The 26009-nt window shown below is 41.0% G+C and overlaps 1 protein-coding gene across 1 annotated transcript in view; it reads right to left on the bottom strand.

Moving 5' to 3' along the window:
* The window catches only part of LOC128686682 (tyrosine-protein kinase Btk), a 559014-nt gene that overhangs the window by 94995 nt on the left and 438010 nt on the right, over positions 1–26009 (bottom strand). The window lies entirely within an intron of this gene.

The raw sequence follows: 26009 nt of genomic DNA, 5'->3' as shown, positions 1-26009 counted from the left end.
ACCTCAGTCTGTCAAAGCAAGCATCTGAACTTTTAGCATCCAGACTAAAAGAAAGGAAAAGAACTGGCTACAATAAGAAGTTAAAATAGCAGCTTATCGGACAAGAGAGTTTCAACTCCTGCTTTATCTCAGACAAGATGAAGAACTTGCATACTGCAATAACAATCCTGGACCTCTTCTTCGAATGGGGCTTGAATATCGACCAGGAGATTGGAGACTGTTTACAGACAGTTCCATTACAAGCTTGAAATGTATTTTATTGCACAGTGGTAACAATATGCATCTCTTCCAATTACTTACTCAAAAAAACTGTGCTAATGACCAACATATAAGAAAATCACACAACGTTTTCATATGCAGTAATCAGTGGTATCTGAATTATCTACGTTAATCTGTTATTATATATAATGAAGTGCTAGTATGTATTACATGATTTGACTTTTGCATGATTTAAAAAATAATTTCAATGCAATCTGTAAGTTAGCCCCGCCTGATCAATAAATTTTTCACATATTTTATGTTTTTCAATGGGATACTAAATTTAACAAAAATTAGAGACAATCAAGCAAAACGGAAGACATATTCGGAATCAGCACCACAAACTTACCCTTAAATCGGTGTAATATCATTGACTAGAAAATGAGTATTGACCAGAAATTGTGGACCAGTAGGCCTCCCATAGTGCACTGAAATATCCCTTCACTGAGATAATACCTTCTTTCAGCAAGGTATTATTACATTTCATAACATATAAAATGAGCTTCTGTTGCCTCTCTTTAATGTTCCTCTAAAGATATGTGTAAGAACATGAAAGCTCTAAAGTTTTCCAGTTTTCCTGTTTATATTTTCATTGTGGTATATATATATATATATATATATATATATATATATATATATATATATATACATATATATATATATATACATATATATATATATACATATATATATGAACATTAAAATGGTATAAAATACCGACAGATTGTTAGGTAAGACACATATGCAACAGTTAGGTATCTTTATTTTGAAACGTTTCGCCTACACAGTAGGCTTCTTCAGTCGAGTACAGAAAAGTTGATAGAAGCAGAAGATACTTGAAGACGATGTAATCAGTCCATCACCCTTAAAGTTTTGAGGTGGTCAGTCCCTCAGTCTGGAGAAGAGCATTGTTCCGTTGTCTGAAACAATATGAAGTTGAAGTGACAGAATCGGGCCTTATATAGTGCCAGGAGGTGAGACGTAGGCTGATTTGGGAGGGCAGGTCCTTCTCAAACCCAGCCGTTCTCACTAGTAGAGGTTGTCGAAGTAGATGGTCTGTACCAAGATACCCTTGTGTTGCAGTGTCTGACAGAATGAACATTAAAATGGTATAAAATACCGACAGATTGTTAGGTAAGACACATATGCAACAGTTAGGTTGCATATGTGTCTTACCTAACAATCTGTCGGTATTTTATACCATTTTAATGTTCATTCTGTCAGACACTGCAACACAAGGGTATCTTGGTACAGACCATCTACTTCGACAACCTCTACTAGTGAGAACGGCTGGGTTTGAGAAGGACCTGCCCTCCCAAATCAGCCTACGTCTCACCTCCTGGCACTATATAAGGCCCGATTCTGTCACTTCAACTTCATATTGTTTCAGACAACGGAACAATGCTCTTCTCCAGACTGAGGGACTGACCACCTCAAAACTTTAAGGGTGATGGACTGATTACATCGTCTTCAAGTATCTTCTGCTTCTATCAACTTTTCTGTACTCGACTGAAGAAGCCTACTGTGTAGGAGAAACGTTTCAAAATAAAGATACCTAACTGTTGCATATGTGTCTTACCTAACATATATATATATATATATATATATATATATATATATATATATATATATATATATATATATATATATATATATATATATATATGCAATAAGATCACAGTAAACAGGTGATTTCAGAATATGCAAAACAACCACTCTGAAAGAATAGAGAAATTCCAAGCGCTTTCGTGACTACTCACATTATCAAGGAACTATGAAAGTAAAGCATCCAAGGAAGCTATATAAGGGGTCTGGTCGGCACCTCACTATCAGATCCCACAACGGTTTAAACACGTGACGCGCGGCGAGCCAACTTGGAAAGGTCCTTGGCACAACTCACCCCACAAACTATTCTACCCAAGAAATAAGAAATTTTAAAGATTATTTGTCCAGTGTATTATTAAATTCTTCCCAAATTCTATTAATTATAAATGGATCTAATTTATATAAACCAAAGGAAATATTCATATTATTGTCAAAACTGCTTTTTATGAAACAAGATTCAATTATATTCCTGTCGACCATGGACTTGCTTGATACTACTTTCTCAACTTTTTGAAAATCAATTGGATGGTTAAAATCTCTTACATGAATAAATAGAGCATTGGAATCTTGTCCAGTTCTAATGCTATATTTATGTTGTTTTAATCTTAGTTCGAGATTTTTACCAGTTTGACCGTAATAAACTTTATCGCAAATTTTACAAGGAATCTTATAGACACATCCATCAGCATTTTGGGGGGAATTCTTTATCAAAAGGTTTTTACTGTATCGAGATTTTTGAATACAACTTTAATATTAAAAGTCTTAAGAAGAGAAGGCATATCAACCAAGTTTTCATGGTAAGGGAGAACCAATCATGTATGGACTAATAAAAACACACAAACCAGGGAATCCAGTCAGACCAATTATTAGCTCCATAGGGTCAGTTTCATATGAATTATCCAAATGGCTTGTTGATATTTTGAGCCCTATTGTTGGCAAAATTTCTAACTTTAATGTTAAAAACAACATAGACTTGGTTGATAAATTAAGCTCCTTGACTGACCTAAATGATTTTAACATGGTTAGTTTTGATGTTACTTCCTTGTTTACGAAAGTTCCTGTTGATGATTTATTAAGTTTCTTATCTGAAGAACTCGTTAACTATGATTTACCATTGCCAGTTCCTACTATCATTAAACTTATTAAACTTTGCATTGTTGATGCAAAATTTGTATTTAATGATAAATTTTACACTCAGAAGTTTGGTATGGCAATGGGAAATCCTCTTTCACCTGTTCTTAGTAACCTATACATGGAATTTTTTGAAACAAGGTTACTTAACACAATCCTCCCTAATAGAGCTAAATGGTTCAGATATGTTGATGATATTTTGTGTCTTATGCCCAAAAATGTAGATATACACCATTTCCTTGGAAAATTAAATAGCTTAGCCCATTCAATAAACTTTACTGTTGAGTTTGAAGAAAATAACTCATTGCCTTTTCTAGATGTTTTAATTATTAAGGGTAATAATGAATTCAAATTTAAAATTTACAGAAAACCTACTAATAACTGTTCCTATGTCCACTATTATTCCTCGCATGAAGATAGAGTCAAACTGTCTGTTTTCTCATCAATGTTTCTGAGAGCTTTACGAATTTGTAGTCCTGAGTTCATAGATGAGGAAATATCCAAAATTTATGAAATAGGTAATGATTTAAAATACCCAAGAAATGTAATTGATAAATCTTTTAAAGTTGCCAGAAATACTTTTTACAATCCAAAAAGGGACAACCAGCCTTATTCAAATAAAAATATGTTGGTTCTCCCTTACCATGAAAACTTGGTTGATATGCCTTCTCTTCTTAAGACTTTTAATATTAAAGTTGTATTCAAAAATCTCGATACAGTAAAAAAACTTTTGATAAAGAATTCCCCCCAAAATGCTGATGGATGTGTCTATAAGATTCCTTGTAAAATTTGCGATAAAGTTTATTACGGTCAAACTGGTAAAAATCTCGAACTAAGATTACATAAGAACATAAGAACATAAGAAAGGAGGAACACTGCAGCAGGCCTGTTGGCCCATACTAGGCAGGTCCTTTACAATTCATCCCACTAACAAACATTTGACCTACCCAATTTTCAATGCTACCCAAGAAATAAGCTCTGATGTGCAAGTCCCACTCAAATCCAACCCATCCCACTCATGTATTTATCCAACCTAAATTTGAAACTACCCAAAGTCCTAGCCTCAATAACCCAACTAGGTAGACTGTTCCACTCATCTACTACCCTATTTCCAAACCAATACTTTCCTATGTCCTTTCTAAATCTAAACAACATAAATATAGCATTAGAACTGGACAAGATTCCAATGCTCTATTTATTCATGTAAGAGATTTTAACCATCCAATTGATTTTCAAAAAGTTGAGAAAGTAGTATCAAGCAAGTCCATGGTCGACAGGAATATAATTGAATCTTGTTTCATAAAAAGCAGTTTTGACAATAATATGAATATTTCCTTTGGTTTATATAAATTAGATCCATTTATAATTAATAGAATTTGGGAAGAATTTAATAATACACTGGACAAATAATCTTTAAAATTTCTTATTTCTTGGGTAGAATAGTTTGTGGGGTGAGTTGTGCCAAGGACCTTTCCAAGTTGGCTCGCCGCGCGTCACGTGTTTAAACCGTTGTGGGATCTGATAGTGAGGTGCCGACCAGACCCCTTATATAGCTTCCTTGGATGCTTTACTTTCATCATGGCATTCTACACCAGAGCACTGCTTACTCACGATGCATTACTCTAACAGAGTAAAGATCAAACCAGCGAGTGGCACAACCAATGAGTCGTCCAAACTAGCACTTGCAGCTGTCGTTAGTGGCAGGCTGCAAGTCAAATGTAATGCGATTTTATCGCTCAAAGAGGCCTTTGTTGTTGTCTGTACAGACGACACAGAGGCTGAGAAACTACTTACCACCACTGCTACTACCACTCTACGAGACCAGGGATTTCTTGTCTTGACTTCCCCAGCACTGAGGGCCAGGAGAACTGTGTTCCTCAAGCGACTCGACAACCTTATCACTGTACAGGCCACTGAAGAAATCAAGTCATCTATCGAAGCAAAGAACCCTTGGGCCAAGGTGGACTTCATTACTAAAATACCCAATGCTTCATCCATGCTGAAGGTCACCTTCAGTGACGTCAACATGGCAGCCAGAGCTCTCGCTGAGGGCCTGGCTATTCACTACTTCCACATCAACCCAACCTTCATCGAAGCAGAGAAATTCCAACATATCTCACAGTGCTATAATTGTTACTCATACTTACACACCACAAATGATTGTCCTACCAAGGACAAGAAGTTCTGCTCCACCTGTGGCCGTGAGGGTCATGACTTCAAGAATTGCACTACTGCTTCACCACCTAAATGCTTGAACTGCAAGAATGACCACCATACTCTTGCTGCCAGGTGCCATACCAGAAGAGACATACTCAAGAAACAACAACAACAAAAGAAACCCAACCCACAAGCAACCACATATTCTGCTATCGCCAAGCTTCAAGCAGACACTACCAAGATACTACATGCCACGCAAGCTGCTCCCACCACTTCCCTGCCAGCACCTACTGCCGACTCCACCAAGATTCTTTGTTGCATTATGTATGCTCATGTACAGAATGCAGCTGAGCCTGGTTCCTTCAACACCACCATCAATGAACTTTTCAAACTAAATAATATGCCTGGCCTCACATTCCCTGCATCACCACCTTCCACTGAGATCCTAAAATCTACTGCAAATATTACCAGCATCACCGCTGCTCCACCGCTGTCACAACCTCCACTAGACACAGAGATGGACCAATCAGAGACCTCTGAGACGTCGGCAAAACCCACCAATGAGAGTCCACTACCGCTTTCATCCACTGCTAGAGCAACTGACCAGTCGGAAATCTCGCCTTCACCAGTTCAGCCACCAGCCAAGAAAGCAAAAACACAAGACACTGCGGATGCACCTCACGGTGCCACTGTCACTGACACTGCTGCATCACAACGGGTCCGATATCTGAAGGGCGTATACTTCTACACAACCAAGGAGTATAAGAACACAATGCTGTCTTCAGAAATCCATCATCACCTCCAGGACGGAACAGTCAAGTATACCTACGACCAAACTGCTACATACACCACTGAAGACATGACCAGACTACTCACTGCCAACACCCAACACCTTGTGGAAGTCAAGTACACCTCAAAGAGGAAATTCAGGATGCTTCAGAATAGGGACCTTGAAGACGGTACCCTCGTCTAGCACGACTATCCATGACCATTCACCCAGCACTTTGCCGTCCACTAAAGCTGGGGTGTGGCTCCAATCAACCCTGTAACTGCTGCCTCTGCGCAAGATAGAAGAAGACGACATCCTCCAACCGGAGGGCCAAGAAAGAAGAAAGATGATTATCGTCACCCCCCACCCGGGGGGCCACTGCCGGGTCACCATCTGGAGAAGACCTGGGCCAGAAGGACCTGCGAATCAACATGAATGAAAATGAACACCAACACACGACACTCCACACAGGAGAGCACAGCGCTAGCACGATCGACACCATGCATTGCCCTTCTAGGGCATGGTTGGTGCCAGAGCCCGAGTTTGTACCTTACAAGATGAGGGGGGTACTTGTGCCTCCTCCCATGGGAGACTTAAGTCTCAGACACTCCCTAGACAGGGAGCCAGTGCCGGGCCACCACTTGGAAGGGCCCGGGCCGGGAAAATACCGGCGAATCTTTAACAACAACTTTACTTTCATAGTTCCTTGATAATGTGAGTAGTCACGAAAGCGCTTGGAATTTCTCTATTCTTTCAGAGTGGTTGTTTTGCATATATATATATATATATATATATATATATATATATATATATATATATATATATATATATATTATTTTTTTTTTATTATCACACTGGCCGATTCCCACCAAGGCAGGGTGGCCCGAAAAAGAAAAACTTTCACCATCATTCACTCCATCACTGTCTTGCCAGAAGGGTGCTTTACACTACAGTTTTTAAACTGCAACATTAACACCCCTCCTTCAGAGTGCAGACACTGTACTTCCCATCTCCAGGACTCAAGTCCGGCCTGCCGGTTTCCCTGAATCCCTTCATAAATGTTACTTTGCTCACACTCCAACAGCACGTCAAGTATTAAAAACCATTTGTCTCCATTCACTCCTATCAAACACGCTCACGCATGCCTGCTGGAAGTCCAAGCCCCTCGCACACAAAACCTCCTTTACCCCCTCCCTCCAACCTTTCCTAGGCCGACCCCTACCCCGCCTTCCTTCCACTACAGACTGATACACTCTTGAAGTCATTCTGTTTCGCTCCATTCTCTCTACATGTCCGAACCACCTCAACAACCCTTCCTCAGCCCTGTGGACAACAGTTTTGGTAATCCCGCACCTCCTCCTAACTTCCAAACTACGAATTCTCTGCATTATATTCACACCACACATTGCCCTCAGACATGACATCTCTACTGCCTCCAGCCTTCTCCTCGCTGCAACATTCATCACCCATGCTTCACACCCATATAAGAGCGTTGGTAAAACTATACTCTCATACATTCCCCTCTTTGCCTCCAAGGACAAAGTTCTTTGTCTCCACAGACTCCTAAGTGCACCACTCACTCTTTTTCCCTCATCAATTCTATGATTCACCTCATCTTTCATAGACCCATCTGCTGACACGTCCACTCCCAAATATCTGAATACGTTCACCTCCTCCATACTCTCTCCCTCCAATCTGATATTCAATCTTTCATCACCTAATCTTTTTATCCTCATAACCTTACTCTTTCCTGTATTCATCTTTAATTTTCTTCTTTTGCACACCCTACCAAATTCATCCACCAATCTCTGCAACTTCTCTTCAGAATCTCCCAAGAGCACAGTGTCATCAGCAAAGAGCAGCTGTGACAACTCCCATTTTGTGTGTGATTCTTTATCTTTTAACTCCACGCCTCTTGCCAAGACCCTCGCATTTACTTCTCTTACAACCCCATCTATAAATATATTAAACAACCACGGTGACATCACACATCCTTGTCTAAGGCCTACTTTTACTGGGAAAAAATTTCCCTCTTTCCTACATACTCTAACTTGAGCCTCACTATCCTCGTAAAAACTCTTCACTGCTTTCAGTAACCTACCTCCTACACCATACACTTGCAACATCTGCCACATTGCCCCCCTATCCACCCTGTCATACGCCTTTTCCAAATCCATAAATGCCACAAAGACCTCTTTAGCCTTATCTAAATACTGTTCACTTATATGTTTCACACACACACACACACACACACACACACACACACACACACACACACACACACACACACACACACACACACACACACACACACATATATATATATATATATATATATATATATGTGTGTGTGTGTGTGTGTGTGTGTGTGTGTGTGTGTGTGTGTGTCGTGCCGAATATGTAAAACTGGTCAATTAGCAAGAACTCATTTAAAATTGAGTCCTTTCTAAAATTTTCTCTTATACGTTTAAAGATATATTTTTTTCATTAATGGTGATTTAAAAATTTATAATTTTGCACCAAAAGGAACTTAGAAAACTTACCTAACCTTATTACAACAAGCGCAATTTATTTTAGCCTAACCCAACTAAATATATTTTCGATTTGTTTACAATAATTTAATACTAAACAAATACAGTGAAATATATTTTTTTCGTTAGTTTCAGAATGTTTTTGGCGAAATTATTGCATACACAAATTTTCACTTGTCCTATATGGCAAGATGAGCGTTGCTATTTAAGCCAAGATCGCAAGTTCTGCCTATTCGGCATGACATATATATATATATATATATATATATATATATATATATATATATATATATATATATATATATATATATATATATATATATATATATATATATACTGGCACCTCTGCCAGAGAGAGGCTGTGGGCATCCTGCTCTGTGTTATTGGCACAATATCGTTTAATCAAGAACACCTTCCAGGATTATTATCAACAGGCTGCTGCTCGTGTTGGAAAGGGCCAGAAGACTCTGCGTTTCGTCTCTTCCTTCAGAATCAAGAAAAGTGTTGTGTATGTGAATTCAGTGAGGGAACATAACGGTCACCATGGGTAGGTGAGGTCAGTGAGGGAAGGCCTAATGGAGGAGGAGGAGGAGGAGGAGGAGGTTGAGGGGTAATACTGTGTCTCCCCCTTCCCCAAAGAGGCGCGCATACACCGCGTGCTCGTGTCACAACAATGGAGTGTTTGTTCACCGTGTGTATAGTGTATATAGTGTGTAGTGCGTAGTATGAGCATGGAATGCGCATAGCACGTGTAGTGTATAGCGGCGTGTCGTTTATAGTGGGGGCTGTGCACAAAGCATAGTGGTGTATAGTAACAGGTGCACAGAGAATAGTGGCGTATAGTAACAGGTGCACAGAGCATTGAGGTGTATAGTGACTTGTCCTGGGATGGAGTGAGTGCCCTACTCCGCCTCATCACACATCTTCCACCCCTCCCTTTCCTCCACCGCCCACCACAAGGAGGGGAGACCCCTCTCCTCCCCCTACCACCACCATGAACTATATACGGTATGTGCCATGCGCCATTTTCTCTTCAGCCTGGGCTTACCACACAGTTTGAGGTATGGCAGATGATGAAGCCAACCAGCCACAAAGCCAGGGAAACAGTGCACCCAACAATGAAAGAGGCACATGTCAGGTGTGCGGAGAGTTTCGAGCACGCAACAGGAATGGTCGCATTCGTGCACACAATGGGTGTGCGGGATCACATATGCCCCCAGCAGAGAGCAGCCCACAGCCTCCACAGGCAGATGACAATTCCAATGGCAACCTCCTCAGTTGCGATAACCTTCTGTTGGCATTCAAATCCACTGCTAACAGTACCCTATCCCACATCCCTAAAGCGGCTCGCCCATATGCAGCAGGGAAATTCACAGACCTTCTTAAGCAGGTGAATGGAGGTTCCACCAACTTAGAAGCCCGAGGCACCATCCAAGCATGGCGCAACCTGCTCCTGTTCGGCAATGTCTGTCTTGCAGTTCCTGAGAGACGAGGCAAACTGCTAACCACGTCAGTTATCAAGGCAGTGCGCAACTACCCAAGAACGGATAATTGTGTCCCTCTGCCCCATCATCGCAGGAATCACAAAGGTAGACCCAAGAAAAGCCCCACTGAAAAAGAGAAAATTTGCACACAGGTTAGCAAAAAAATTGAAGAAGGTAACACAGTGGGAGCAATCCGAATAATTACAAGTGACGACACTGTAGCCCCCAAAGATGAGACCACAGCCCAAGCACTAAGAGACAAGCATCCAACCAGGGACACCATGACCATCAACAACAACCCTGAGGAAGACCCCATCACTGAACAATTAATTTTGCCTGAATCGGAAGTCTATAAGGCGATCGTGTCATTTCCTGCAGGATTTGCAGGAGGTTACACTGGAATTCGACCTCAGCACCTCAAGGAGATGGTAAATCCAGTACTCGGTGCATCTGCATCACTTCTTCTTACCGAGTTAACAACTTTCGTCAACAACTGCCTGGCTGGGCGAATCCCAGAAGAAGTTAAACCTTTCTTTTTTGGAGCCTCACTGTGTGCGTTGAAGAAGAAGGATGGGGGAATCAGACCCATTGCGGTTGGAAACACTCTTCGCCGTCTCGTGGCCAAAGCAGCAGTAAGAAACATTCGCCTAGAAGCTGCCAGTTTACTCCAGCCACACCAACTGGGCTTTGGGGTCCCTCAAGGCAGTGAAGCTGCAGCTCATGCGGCAAGGGCCTACATCAGGGACCTCCCAGAAGACAAGGCTGTAGTCAAACTTGATTTTAGAAATGCCTTTAATATGGTAAAGAGAGATGCTGTCTTGCCAGCTGTTCGAGATCGCTTCCCCAGTCTTTTTCCCTTCATCTCAGCTGGCTACAGCAAACCCTCAATTCTTTGTTTGGAGAATATGAAATTCAATCATCAGGTGTTCAGCAGGGTGACCCACTAGCTCCGGTTCTCTTCTGCTTGGCAGTAAGAGAACTAACTTCCAGCCTATGCAGCGAGCTCAACATCTGGTACCTGGATGATGGGACTCTGGCAGGTACTGAAGAGTCCCTGGTAGGGGACCTACAACTGGTGAAAACACAGGGAGAAGACTTGGGACTCATCCTCAATCCCTCCAAGTGTGAAATCATCACAACGAACCAGGAAATAATCAATGCTGTGCGAAGAATCCTCCCAGAAGTGTCTACTACCACTCCGTCCAACAGTACCCTCCTGGGAGCACCGCTGGGTCACCAGGCCATCGACACAGTCCTCAAGGACAAATTGAATGACCTGCTGAGAATGGAGGAGAGAATAAGCAATCTTGATGCCCATGATGCTCTGTATCTCCTCACAAGGTGCCTTACTATTCCAAGACTCACTTACTTCCTGAGGTGTGCACCCTCTTTTGACAACCCAACACTCGACGAATATGACGCACACCTGAGGTCAACCCTGAAAAAGGCACTGAACCTGTCACTAGAGGATCAGCAATGGGATCAGGCAACCCTCCCAGTGCGACTGGGAGGTATAGGGGTGCGCAAAGCAACGCATGTTGCTTTACCTGCTTTTCTGTCTTCGTGTTTGGCTTCCAGTACATTAGTCAAGAAGATTGTTCCCGAACACTTGAGAGATGTGGTAGGAGCTCAAGACCCCAGGTTTACTGAAGCAGCGATTCGGTGGGACACCCTTACAGATTCCTCCAGTAGACCAGCTCCTCCCAAAGAACACAAACAGTCCCACTGGGACAAACCGATCATGGAAAAAATCGCCAACACAATGCTCTCCAATGCCTCAGGAAAGGACAAAGCTCGTCTCCTGGCAGTGAAGGCACCACACTCAGGAGATTTCCTGTTAGCTGTTCCCAATTCCTCCTTGGGCACTCGACTAGACCCACAGGCCATTCAGATTGGTGTTGCTCTTCGCCTAGCCGCCCCCATCCTCACCGAACATAGGTGTATTTGCGGCAGGGCGACAGCTGATCAATTCGGACTTCATGGTCTCGTGTGTCACACAGCAGAAGGGAAGTATGCCAGGCATGAGGAGGTCAATGACATCATAAAGAGAAGCCTCGCCACAGCCCGTTGCCCAGCTCAACGGGAACCCCAAGTGCAGAGGTCTGACGGAAGTCAAAAGCGTCCTGATGGAGCCACTATGCTACCTTGGAAGGATGGAAAGCAGATTGCCTGGGACTACACATGTGCCGCCACATTGGCAGACACCTACTTGCCATACTCCGTAGTGGAAGGGTGTGGAGCTGCCAGCCACAGGGAGACCCAGAAGATCCGCAAATATGAAGACCTTCCCTCTTGCTATAACTTCATCCCAATAGGGTCGGAGACCCTTGGAGCATGGGGCAAGTGTGCTCTAAAGTTCCTAATAGAGCTGGGTGAAAAGCTCATCATAGAAACCAAGGACCACAGGGCGACCAGCTTCCTCTTTCAGAGACTCAGTGTTGCAATCCAGAGAGGAAATGCCTGCAGCATTCTGGGCACGCGGCCCACCACCGGGGAGCTGGACGAAGTATTCGAGATGTAGCTCTGAGTCACCTATGTTGTTTTACTTTCTATCGTATTTTTGTGAATGTTTTGTCAATGTATTTTGTCTTTAAATAAAATATACATAAAATATAGGGGGTGGTAGGAGAAAATTCTCAAACAGCTTCAGGGAGAACCTTGAGTTTTCCCTGAAGCAAGTTTATTCTTTTCTCTGAGGATGAGGGTCCCTATAACAGTTCTAGAGGTGGTACCTCCCTATATATATATATGTGTGTGTGTGTGTGTGTGTGTGTGTGTGTGTGTGTGTGTGTGTGTGTCGTGCACAATAAAACTGGTCAATTAGCAAGAACTCTAAAATTTTCTCTTTTATTATAACGTAAAAACTGATAATTTTGTACCAAAAGCACCTTAGAAAACTTACTTAATCTTATTATAGCAAGCGCAATTTAATTTAGCTTAATCCAACTAAATATATTTTTGGTAAGTTTACAATGATTTAATAAACAAACACAATGAAATCTATTTTTTTTCGTTAGATTCAGAATGATTTTTGCGAAATATTGCGTACACATTTCTCGCTTGCCTTATTCGGCATGTAGAGCGTTGCTATTTAAGCCAAAATCGGCATGACACGCACATCCCCCCCCATATATATAGAGATATATATATATATATATATATATATATATATATATATATATATATATATATATATATATATATATATATATATGTCGTGCCGAATATGTAAAACTGGTCAATTAGCAAGAACTCATTTAAAATTAAGTCCTTTCTAAAATTTTCTCTTATACGTTTAAAGATATATTTTTTTTCATTAATGATAATGTAAAAAAAATTAATTTTGCACCAAAAAAATCTTAGAAAACTTACCTAACCTTATTATAACAAGAACAATTTATTTTAGCCTAACCTAACTAAATATATTTTAGGTTTGTTTACAATAATTTAATACTAAACAAACACAGTGAAATATATTTTTATCGTTAGGTTCAGAATGATTTTGGCGAAGTTATTGCATACACAAATTTTCATTCGTCTTATATGGCAAGATGAACGTTGCTATTTAAGGCACGACATATATATATATAAAATGTACACACACACACACACACTGGTATGGTAACCCGAAAAAGAAGAAACACTTTCACCATCAATATCACTGTCTTGCGCCGAAATTACATCTAAGATGCCTCTCGAAACTGGAATATCTCCACGCCACCTTTAGAATGCAGGCGCAGTATTTCCCACCTTCAGGACTCAATTCCAGGTAACCAGTTTTTCTGAATCTCTTCACAATCCAACAGCAAATCAAGTCATAAAAACCAACTGTCTACACTCCTAACACGCTCACACTCCTGTTTTATGCCCAACGCCCTGACACTTAAAGCCTTATTTACCTCTCCCTCCATCGTTTCCTAGGACGACCCCAACGCTTCAAGTCATCCTATTTTTCTCCATCTCCATAGATTACGTTCTATGTCTCCACAGATGTCTCAATGAACCCACCTTTTTCCTCTTGTCAATTCTATGGTTCACCCACAAGTCTATTCCCAAATATCTGAACACATTCACTTCCTCCATACTCCCCTCATTCCAATCTGATATCCAGCCTTTCATTACCTAAATCTTTTTGTTGCCCACATCACCTAGCACTTTTCTATGTTCACTTTTAATTTTCTTCTTTTACATACCCTCCCAACTTCGTCCAGCAACCTTTGCAAATTCTCTTCAGAATCTCCCAAAAGCACCGTGTCACTGGCAAAAAGTAACTGTCACGTTCTTTATCTTTTAATCCCACACTTCTCCCCAACACTCTAGCATTCACTTCTTTTACAACCCCATCTATAAATATATTAAACCACCATGGGGATATCACGAATCCCTGTCTAAGGCCTAGTTTAACTGAAAAATAATCCCCCAGTCTCCTACATACCTGAGCCTCACTATCTTAAAAACTCGTAATTGCTTTAAGTAACCTACCACCTACCACATACACCTGCAACATCTGCCACACTCCTTCCCTATTCACTCTATTATATGCTTTTTCTAAATCCATATATGCAATGAAAGCTTCTTTACCTTTATCTAAGTTTGTTTGCTTATATACTTAAATGTAAACACTTCGTCTACACATCTATTACCTTTCCTAAAAATCTCCTTGTTCATGTGCGATCCTTTTCTCCGTCTTACCTTTAATTCTTTAAAAAGTAACTTTACCGTGTGCGTTACCTGATATACTCAATGGGCTTTTTTTTATTTATTAACACATCGGCCGTCTCCCATCAAGATAGGGTGGGCGGAAAAAGAAAAACTTTCACCATCATTCATTCCACCACTGTCATGCCATAGGCTCGCTTACACTACAGTTATAAAACTGCAACATTAACACCCCTCCTTCAGAGTGCAGAAACTGTACTTCCCATCTCCAGGACTCAAGTCCGGTCTGCCAGTTTCCTTGAATCCGTTCATAAATGTTACCTTGCTCACACTCCAAAAGCATATCAAGTATTAAAAACCATTTGTCTCCATTCACTCCTATCAAATACGCTCACGCAAGCTTGCTGGAAGTCCAAGCCCCTCGCACACAAAACCTCCTTTACCCCCTCCCTCCAACCTTTCCTAGACCGACCCCTACCCCGCCTTCCCTCCACTACAGATTTATACACTCTCGATGTCATTCTATTTTGTTCCATTCTCTCTACATGTCCGAACCACCTCAACAACCCCTCAGCCCTCTCGATAATAGTTCTGGTAATCCCGCACCTCCTCATAATTTCTAAACTACGGATCCTCTGCATTATATTCACACCACACATTGCCCTTAGACACATCTCCACTGCCTCCAGCCTTCTCTTTGTTGCAACATTCACCACCCATACTTCACACCCACATAAAAGCATTGGTATAACTATACTCTCATACATTCTCCTCTTTGCTTCCACGGACAAAGTTCTTTGTCTCCACAGACTCCTAAGTGCACCACTCACCTTTTTCCCCTCATCAATTCTATGATTCACCTCATCCTTCATAGACCCATCTGCTGACACGTCCACTCCTAAATATGTGAATACATTCACCTCTCCATACTCTCTCAGTGAGCTTATTCCTCTATAATCATCAACTGGAACTTTTGTAAACAAGGAAGTAACATCAAAACTAACCATTTTGAAATCATTTAAGTCAACCAAGGTGCTTAATTTATCCACTAAATCTATGTTGTTTTTAAAATTAAATTTGAAATTTTTAATGTTAGAAATTAGAATTTTTTAATGCTAGAAATTAGAATTTTTTAATGTTAAAAAAAACATAGATTTACTGGATAAATTAAGCACCTTGACTGACTTAAATTATTTCAACATGGTTAGTTTTGATGTTACTTCCTTGTTTACAAAAGTTCCAGTTGATGATTTATTAAGTTTCTTATCTGAAGAACTTGTTAATTACGATTTACCACTGCCAGTTTCTATCAGTAAATTTATTAAACCTTGTACTGATGCAAAATTTGTGTTTAATGACGAGTTTTACACTCAAAAGTTTGGTATGGCAATGGGAAATCCTCTCTCACCTGCTCTTAGTGATTTATACATGGAATTTTTTGAAACTATTGCTTAACACAATCCTTCATAATAAAGCTAAATGGTACAGATATGTTGATGGTATTTTGTGTTTTATGCCTAAGAATGTAGATATAAACCATTTCCTTATTAAATTAAATAGTTTAGCTCATTCTATAAATTTTACTGTTGAATTCGAAGAAAATTTATTGGCTTTCTGAGATGTTTTAATTATTAAGGGTAACAATGATTTTAAAATTAAAATTTGCAGAAAACCAACAAATAGCTGTTCTTATGTACAATATTATTCTTCACATCAAGATGGAGTTAAACTGTCTGTTTTCTCATTAATGTTTTTGAGATCTTTACGTATTTGTAGTCCAAAGTTCATAGATGAAGAAATCTCCAAAATTTATGAAATAGCTAATAATCTAAAATACCCAAGAAACTCAACTGATAAATCTGTAAAATAGATAGAAATACTTTTTACAATTCAAAAAGGGACAACCAACCTTATTCAACTAAAAATATGTTGGTTCTCCCTTAAAATAAAAACTTGGCTGATATGCCTTCTCTACTTAAGAATTTTAATATCAAGGTTGTATTTAAAAAACTTGATAGTTAAAAAACTTTTGATTAAAAATTCCCCCCAAAATGCTGACGGATGTGTCTATAAGATTCCTTGTCAAATATGTGATAAAGTTTATTACGGTCAAACTGGTAAAAGTCTTGAACTAAGATTAAAACAACATAAATATAGCATTAGAAATGGACAAGATTCTAATGCTCTGTTTTCATGTGAGAGATTTTAACCATCCAATTGATTTTCAAAATGCTGAGAAAGTTGTATCAAGCAAGTCCATGGTCGACAGGAATATAATTGAATTATATTTCATAAAAAGCAGTTTTGAAAATAATATGAATATTTCCTTTGGTTCATATAAATTAGATTCATTTATAATTAATAAAATTTGGGAAGAATTTAAGATACATCAGACAAACTTTTTGGGTAGAATATAAGCTGTGCTTCACGGATCACTAACTACCTACATCATAAAAAGTCAGGTGTTGTTGGGGTAGAAGTGAGGTGTAGTGTCGTTCTTATATGCCTTCCTGTTAACCTTTTAGTTTTATAATTCCTTGATAATGTGAGAAGTCACGAAAACGCTTGGAATATCACTATTTTTTATCACAGTGGTTGTTCTGTACACTGTGATCATCGGGTATTGAACCAATTGCCAGTAGATACAAAAAATGCTACAGGAGTGCATCCATTGTAACCTCAGCAAACCTTGCTTAAATAACTCACACTTCACAAATCATTCGACATTTAAACCTGTGATCAATTTCAAGTCTTCTTGCTTCCGCAGGTCGGCCTGTCACCAGACTTTACTGGTACTAGCCTCTTGCTGGCCCGCTAGCAGAAGGCTCTCAATATCTATTTGAACACTTGATGCCATTTATGAACAAGAAGACCCACAACACAATTTTAATCCACCACAACTTAATTCACTATATAATTACTGATATCCTATGATATGCTAAACTTCTCGTGTGTTTAAATAAACACTTACGTAAATTTACATATGAAACATATATTAAACATATAACGTCATCACTCAGGAGACAAAATAAATCTCATTGATCTGACAAAAGCAAGCATTATTTATTCTTTATTATAGATTCTCAGCCAATTATCAAGTAAATCTAACTTAATAAAGATGAAGTCACAATACCGTGGCTGCAACAATTCACAAGTGTCCCACAAACTGGTGATGGAACGTGGCGTCGTCTGGTTTCAGCTTCAGCTTCTTGGTAGATGTGAACGTTATGAAACCATGTATAACACACACTAAATAACCTAAGCTCACACAATTAAATATAAAATCTAACAGCACATCTGAAAACATCGATATTTTGTTTTTATTTTTGTAACAAAACGAATAGTTACGATAGGTACAACTAATACAAGTGGAACAAAGGTAACTTCAGCTTGGCTAACATGTGTGCCCCACTGGTGTTGCCAAACACTGTGATGAGGCACTTGTATGTCGCTCAGCAACATCAATACAGCTCACTACTGACAATATCTTGCTGCTCTCCCTAATTATTGAGGCACGAGCACCTCGCGGAATAATTCTCATCAGCGACCCCAACTGCACCATAATATCCATGCTGTGAAATTCATGGCTGTAAGAGAAGCATTTATCTAACAGGGGCTTGTGCCAGTTACCCTTCCCTTGGGCACAATGGAACGTAATTACACACACACACGCACACACACACACGCACGCACACACACACACACACACACACACACACACACACACACACACACACACACACACACACACACACAATTTATACTACGAAAGTAGACACATAAGTTGTTAGAGCATCAAGTTGGTAAAATTATTTTTCTATATAAAACTCTGATAAAGGTAAAAAATAAATAGTAAGTACACAAAATTAAATGGTTCAAGATACCAATAAATTAACTCGGTAACTCAGACTACGTTCTGGTACAAGCATGCTCCTGATATTTATGTTCCTGCACTCCCAGGAACGCAGGCGAGAAAGATGTATCGTAACTTACACTTTGAAAATTCTAAAGGCATTGGTTCCAAACCTGCACAGCAAAACTACTCCCTACGAAAGTAAGAGACTTGGCACACCGTGCACAATACTCCTACGAAAAGCAGGGATACCATTTATGCAGTAAGCGATAATTCAATGAGTATTGAGAGAAGAGTTTTCATCTATAAGAGAAATTACTAACAGACGCTAAGATGTCTTCAAAAGAGAGTCTGATAAGTTCCTCAAGCTAGTTCATCAGCTGGGCAGCTTATATATACCTGATATGTAAAGGCTTCTCACGCGCTAATATATTCCAACACATCCCTGAACTCCCCCAGCTGGCACAGATCTGTGGTAATTTGCATACTCTATGTCAAATTTGTTATGTCGTGAGTGAGAGAACTTTTTTACCGTTCACGGTACGAGGCGAGAGCAGCAGACACACCAAAATAACTACCCATCCCTCTCTTATAGAACCAAGGTGATGATACTGCCGCAGATTACCAAGCTAACACACACTGCATATAAAATACATCCAAGGCCCTTCTATGTTTATTCATTTCGAGATTATTATTAAATGATATAATTTGATAGTTCATCAGCTGCTGGAATAACTGAACGTGTTCTATTTATAATGTTTCTGTAAAGTGCATAACTCTTGTGACTTAAGTCCGTCTAGTTGTGGACTTGCTAATAAAAGTTGGCTAGTTGTCCCCAGTACTGGCTACTTCTGTCCCCAGTACTGGCTACTTCTGTCCCCAGTACTGGCTACTTCTGTCCCCAGTACTGGCTACTTCTGTCCCCAGTACTGGCTACTTCTGTCCCCAGTACTGGCTACTTCTGTCCCCAGTACTGGCTACTTCTGTCCCCAGTACTGGCTACTTCTGTCCCCAGTACTGGCTACTTCTGTCCCAAGTACTGGCTACTTCTGTCCCCAGTACTGGCTACTTCTGTCCCCAGTACTGGCTACTTCTGTCCCAAGTACTGGCTACTTCTGTCCCCAGTACTGGCTACTTCTGTCCCCAGTACTGGCTACTTCTGTCCCCAGTACTGGCTACTTCTGTCCCAAGTACTGGCTACTTCTGTCCCCAGTACTGGCTACTTCTGTCCCCAGTACTGGCTACTTCTGTCCCCAGTACTGGCTACTTCTGTCCCCAGTACTGGCTACTTCTGTCCCCAGTACTGGCTACTTCTGTCCCCAGTACTGGCTACTTCTGTCCCAAGTACTGGCTACTTCTGTCCCCAGTACTGGCTACTTCTGTCCCCAGTACTGGCTACTTCTGTCCCCAGTACTGGCTACTTCTGTCCCCAGTACTGGCTACTTCTGTCCCCAGTACTGGCTACTTCTGTCCCCAGTACTGGCTACTTCTGTCCCCAGTACTGGCTACTTCTGTCCCCAGTACTGGCTACTTCTGTCCCCAGTACTGGCTACTTCTGTCCCAAGTACTGGCTACTTCTGTCCCCAGTACTGGCTACTTCTGTCCCCAGTACTGGCTACTTCTGTCCCCAGTACTGGCTACTTCTGTCCCAAGTACTGGCTACTTCTGTCCCCAGTACTGGCTACTTCTGTCCCCAGTACTGGCTACTTCTGTCCCCAGTACTGGCTACTTCTGTCCCCAGTACTGGCTACTTCTGTCCCCAGTACCGGCTACTTCTGTCACCAGTACTGGCTACTTCTGTCCCCAGTACTGGCTACTTCTGTCCCCAGGACTGGTTGCACCGATGTTGTACGTCCCCAGAAAAATCGAGTATTATCGAGGTAAAAAACTAGGTACCCTATGACGCAGGCCTGGAAACATTTTAACATTGGAAATAACCATGTTGAAGGCTCAATCCTGCGTCCACTGGTAGGAAAGATTCCCTAACTTGTTCCAGAATATCACGTAAGTTGAAGGCTCGATCTTGCGTCCATTGGTAGCCAAGCTTCTCTAAAGTGTTCCGGAATATCATGGAACTTGGTTATTCTCCAACAAGTCAAGAGTATCGACCGTATGCTCACCGCACCCTGCCTAAGGGGTGTGGAAGGCGGGAGGGGAGAGGGGGTTCCTTAATGCTGATGAGGAGGTCTTTTGATCAAAGGTAATGAAGGCATCCTCCCCTTGTTTGGATTAAACCTAATTACAACTTTTCCCTCCTATTCTTTTGGCGTTTTATGATCTTGCGGATTTAGAGCTTTACAGTAATAAAAATAATAAAATAAAATTATTAAAAATAATAAAAACAATTATAAAAACCGAAGAAACAAAAAAACATGAAAAAAAATAAAACAATGAGAGGAGTAAGGCGAGGTAAGGTAAACATGGATAAGCAGTACCGTAGACTTGGTTCACACTGCGCCTTTACTGACAGTGTTTGCACCTGCCTAGGCTGGCTGTCTGCCTATGCTATTGTTTACCTCTCGCCAGTATTAATTTGAATCATAACACTGTACATTAATACGAATGCTAATAATAATATGAATATGAATAAATTTAATGTCTGCATAAGCATTCTGAAGCTCTCATACATTAACATATATTTGTTACATGTGTACACATTATATAATTTGCAAAACAACCACAGGGAAAGTTGAATGATAGCTCTAGACTTTTCGTGTTACAATCAACAACTCATCATTGCAACACGAAAGGCCTAGAGCTATCATTCAACTCTCCTGTGCTTGTTCTGTATCTTGTATCACTAACCATAGTTCTTTGTCGGACATTACCTGGCATAATTAGTTGCATCTTTAAGATATTGCACTTGTTTCAATACAATACGAAAATACAGTTTTATACTACCATTAACACTAAAAACACTGGCTACTATAAACACTGATATACTATAACCTATGTACTACCTTGAGTCAAAAGGAAACCACAAAGTAGAAGGTAGATGAGAAAAGTATCTAGAGGGAGGGAAGTGGATGAAAGAGGTGTCTAGAGGGAGGGAGGGAGGTGGATGAGAGAAGTGTCTGGAGGGAGGGAGGTAGATGAGAAGTGTCTACAGGGAGGGAGGAGGATGAAACAAGTGTGTACAAGCAAGAATGAGGACGAGACTAGTGTGTACAGGTAGGTAATCTGCCTGGAGCGTTCCAAGGGTTACTACCCCCGTGACCCGGTCCCATACCAAGCCTCCTGATGGATTACCTAATCAACCAGGCTGCTGGTGCTAGCTACACGAATTCCAACGTAAGCACCACATCCCGGGTTGATCAGAAACTGACTTGAGGAACTTGTCCAGTTCTCTCTTGAAGACATCCAGGAGTCTGTTGGTAATCTCCTCTTATCTATGAAGGAAGGATATTGAATAAGTCTTGGTTTCTTAACACTTATCGAGTTTTCTCTCTGTATTCTCACTGCATTTCTGCTTTTCATTAAGGGTATTTTACACCATCTGTCGAGCCTCTTACTTTCATGGGGAATGATGTGTGTGCAGACTTGGGACCAATCCTTCCAGAATTTTCCAGGTGAAGATTATGATGCATCTTTTTCGCCTACGTTTCATGGAGTACAAATCGGAGGATTTCAAACGTTTCCAGTAAATTAGGTGCTTGACTGAATTTAAACCTGGAACGGAGCTGTTAGAGTGCAGCAGTATTACGGCCATGAGAAAACAAGTGGCTTAAAGTGAATCATCACTGGCCTGGCATCTCTTGCTTTGGAAGTTCTAGTTATCCAGCCTATTTTCTGTGTGATTGTGTAGGGAGAATGAAAGAAGAGTGTAGAGGGAGGCAGGATGACGAAAGGAGTAGGGAGAGAAGTAGGATGACGAGAGTTCTGTAGAGGGAGGGAGGGAGGAAGCTGCATAACATAATATCAACACATTCAATCCACTCAACAAAACGTTGCTTTCGGGGGTTAATGGTCCGGTCTCAGACCAGCTCTCTAAGTGAATCAAAGCTTGGTCAACTAAGCTATTACTGCTGACCGCATGCAGTCAATCGTACGAACCATAGCTCGGCTGGTTAGGAACTGATTTAAGGAGCGTATCAAGTTCCTTTTTGAAGACCAACAGAGGTTTGTTGGTGATTTTCCTTATACAGGAAGGGATCGAACCTCTGACACTCATGAGCTCTTTCTTAGTGTACTCGTCGCGCTCCTGCTTGTTATGGGGTTACTTCACAACCGTCTGCCAAGTCTCTTGTCGTTATCTGGACTGATTTCGGTGTTGAGGTTTGGGACCAGTTCCTCCAGAATTTTTCAAGTGTAAATGTACGGAATGCAGCTGAAGAGACTTTAAACATTTCTAGTAGTTCAGATATTTGACTGAATGTATATGGACAGTGAAATTTCTTTATGTATTCCATATCAGCAATCTTGCCTATTTGGCTCATCGTCTCTTTAGTTATTCAGCTTATTTTATATTACAATGGTGTGATCCTTGAAGGTAAGATCTCACAATATCGCTCCCAAGTCTCATACATGGGACTTTCACTCTACTGAATGGTTTTTGTTCTGTACACTGTTTCAGTCTATTTCCACCATTCTTCCATGGCGGAGCAACTGAAACCTGTTCTTATTCGATATCATATTGTTGTCTGAGAACCAGACTATTTATATGCTCTTGAAGATACGCTATCTTCGACGGCTGCCCCTCTCAGAGATTCTGGTGTAATCACCAAAGAATGTTATGGTTCTATGGTTCATATACTTGTCTATGTCGGTTATATGAATGAGAAACAGAAATGGGACGAGCACTGTGCTTTGAGGAGCAGAGCTTTTCAACGTGGGAGCCTCCAAAAAAAAATCTGTTCACTACTGCTCTCTGGGTAACAATGGTCGAAGATCTAAATAAAAATTCAAAGCTCACGATAACAAGCAAACTGACGTGCTGGCTATCATAAATCTTCAAAATGAGATGCCAGCTCAATGATGACACTCTTGAAGGCATATGTACTATTTAGAATAGGTTACTACTGTACACTAACATCAACATCTTAAAAGGGATTTCAATAATTTTCCAATAATTTAGGTAACTGACTGAATATATGTAGGCACTGAAAGTTCTCCGTATATTCTCAGATTTGCAGTTTCCCTTGCTTTGAATGGTATTGTTATTGTACAAAAATAGTCTTGTCAAGACTAAGTACCTTAAAGAGTATCATCATTGACCTGGCATCTCATGTTTAGGAGGTTCTTGTTATCCAGCTTATCATTTACCTGCTGCTGTGCAAATAACAGTGCTATGATTCTCGGACGTAACAGCTTCTAAAAGCATTACTTTAAAGACCATCGCATTCCTCTTCCGCCTTGTTTAGTAGTTTGAGTGGGTCTTATATTTCTTTTCATATTTTACATTTGACTTCGTGTCTGTGGGCAGCAAGAACTTGATAAGAGGGCATCAACATGAAGGTTTCTTCTGGGAGAGGGCCGTGGGCGTGATACTTTACCGAACTACGTTCAGATGAACGTAGTAAAGTAAACCGTTGTAGTAGTAGTAGTAGTAATAGTAGTAGTAGTAGTAGTAGTAGTAGTAGTAGTAGCAGTAGTAGTAGCAACAGCAGTAGTATTCAGAGAGGACTATGAAGGCGTGTAAGATATTATGAAGGCGTGTAAGATAAAGAGGGTAGGACAGCTGCGGAGTCTCAGGCAGCTTCCACGCTCACTGCTGCAACATAAAGCTCAAACAAGTTTTATTGTGTTACCTGTACCACTGTGTTCCACACACCAACCTCCACCCTCCCACCAACCCTCAATCTTCCACCCACCCTCAATCCTCCCACCAACCTTACACCCACCCTCCACTAAGAACAGTGTCACTAACAACATAGCGCCACAAACAACAGACTGTCGCTAACAATTTAAGATTCACTAACAAAGTTTCACGAACAAGATGGCGTCACTAACAGCAGTGTCACTTACACAACGTCACTAGCAACATAGCGTCACTAACAGCGTCACCAATAAAGTATCACTTATATAGCATCCCCAACAGTGTTGCTAACATCAAAGCGACACCAACAATATGGCGTGTCATTAGAAAAGTAGCACAACTAACAACATAGCGTCACCAACATAGGTCACTTACGTAGCATCCTCAATACAACGCCATTAACATCATAGCTTCACCATCATAGCCTCATCATTATAGCCAAACCAACACATCAACACCAACAACGTAGCATCACCAACAACTTAGCATTACCAACAATCTAGCATCACCAACAACATAGCATCACCAATAACATAGCATCACCAAAGTACCAGCATCACTCACATAGAATCATTAGTATCATAGCGTCACTCAAATCATAGAATGACCATCATAATATAGCTAACATAAGAACACCAATAGTGTCTCGTCTTAGAGACTGGTAGCGTGTACAAGAGCAGGTGGTGAGGGAGCGTAGCAGCGTTAACTCTCGTGGACGGTATTAAAGAAGAACCACCCTATGTAATACACACTGTGTGAGCTCACGACACCTGGTTCACCAAACACATTGTGTGAGCTCACAACACCTGGTTCATCACACACACACTGTGAGCTCACAACACCTGGTTCACCACACCCTGTGTGAGCTCACAACACCTGGTTTACCACACCCTGTGTGAGCTCACAACACCTGGTTCACCACACCCTATGTGAGCTCACAACACCTGGTTTACCACACCCTGTGTGATCTCACAACACCTGGTTCACCACACCCTGTGTGAGCTCACAACACCTGGTTCACCACACCCTATGTGAGCTCACAACACCTGGTTCACCACACCCTGTGTGAGCTCACAACACCTGGTTCACCACACCCTGTGTGAGCTCACAACACCTGGTTCACCACACCCTGTGTGAGCTCACAACACCTGGTTCACCACACACAGTGTGAGCTCACAGCACATGGTTCACCACACACAGTGTGAGCTCACAGCACATGGTTCACCACACACTGAGCTCACAGCACCTGGTTCACCACACACACTGTGTGAGCTTACAACACCTGGCTCTCACAATTCAAATGATCCACAACACGATAACATCCCCACTCATTCTTCGAAGTGCAGGCACTGTGCTTGCCACCTCCACAACACCGCGTGCGCGAGTCACAACTTTAGTGCTCCGTGAATATAACTATTTTTGAGGGCTACCAAAGGGTACTGGAAGCTGCCTGAGACACATAAGTGTGGGAAGAACCACAATTTTATAAGTGAACTAGAAAGTGATATTTAGTGGCGAAAGTCAGAGTGGGCAGGCCACGGTCACCCAAGAAAGATAATAAAGTGAAATAAATGTGTGACCAGTGCAAGAAATACACTGAATATGTTATATTATATATCGACAAGTAACGGAAGTGGATATACGCCAGGACATCGCATCGAGTTGGACAATCTACAGGTTGCATCGAAAGTATCTCACCTAATAGGAGGAGAAATTTTTTCCTGGGTAGAGGCATGGTTGACAAATAGACAGCAGAGAGTTTGCATAAATGGGGAGAAATCAGAATGGGGGCACGTCACAAGCGGTG

This window comes from Cherax quadricarinatus, chromosome 12, assembly GCF_038502225.1.
Source record: "Cherax quadricarinatus isolate ZL_2023a chromosome 12, ASM3850222v1, whole genome shotgun sequence".
In the NCBI taxonomy this organism is placed as follows: Eukaryota; Metazoa; Arthropoda; class Malacostraca; order Decapoda; family Parastacidae; genus Cherax; species Cherax quadricarinatus.
This window is presented reverse-complemented; position numbering and strand designations above follow the sequence as displayed.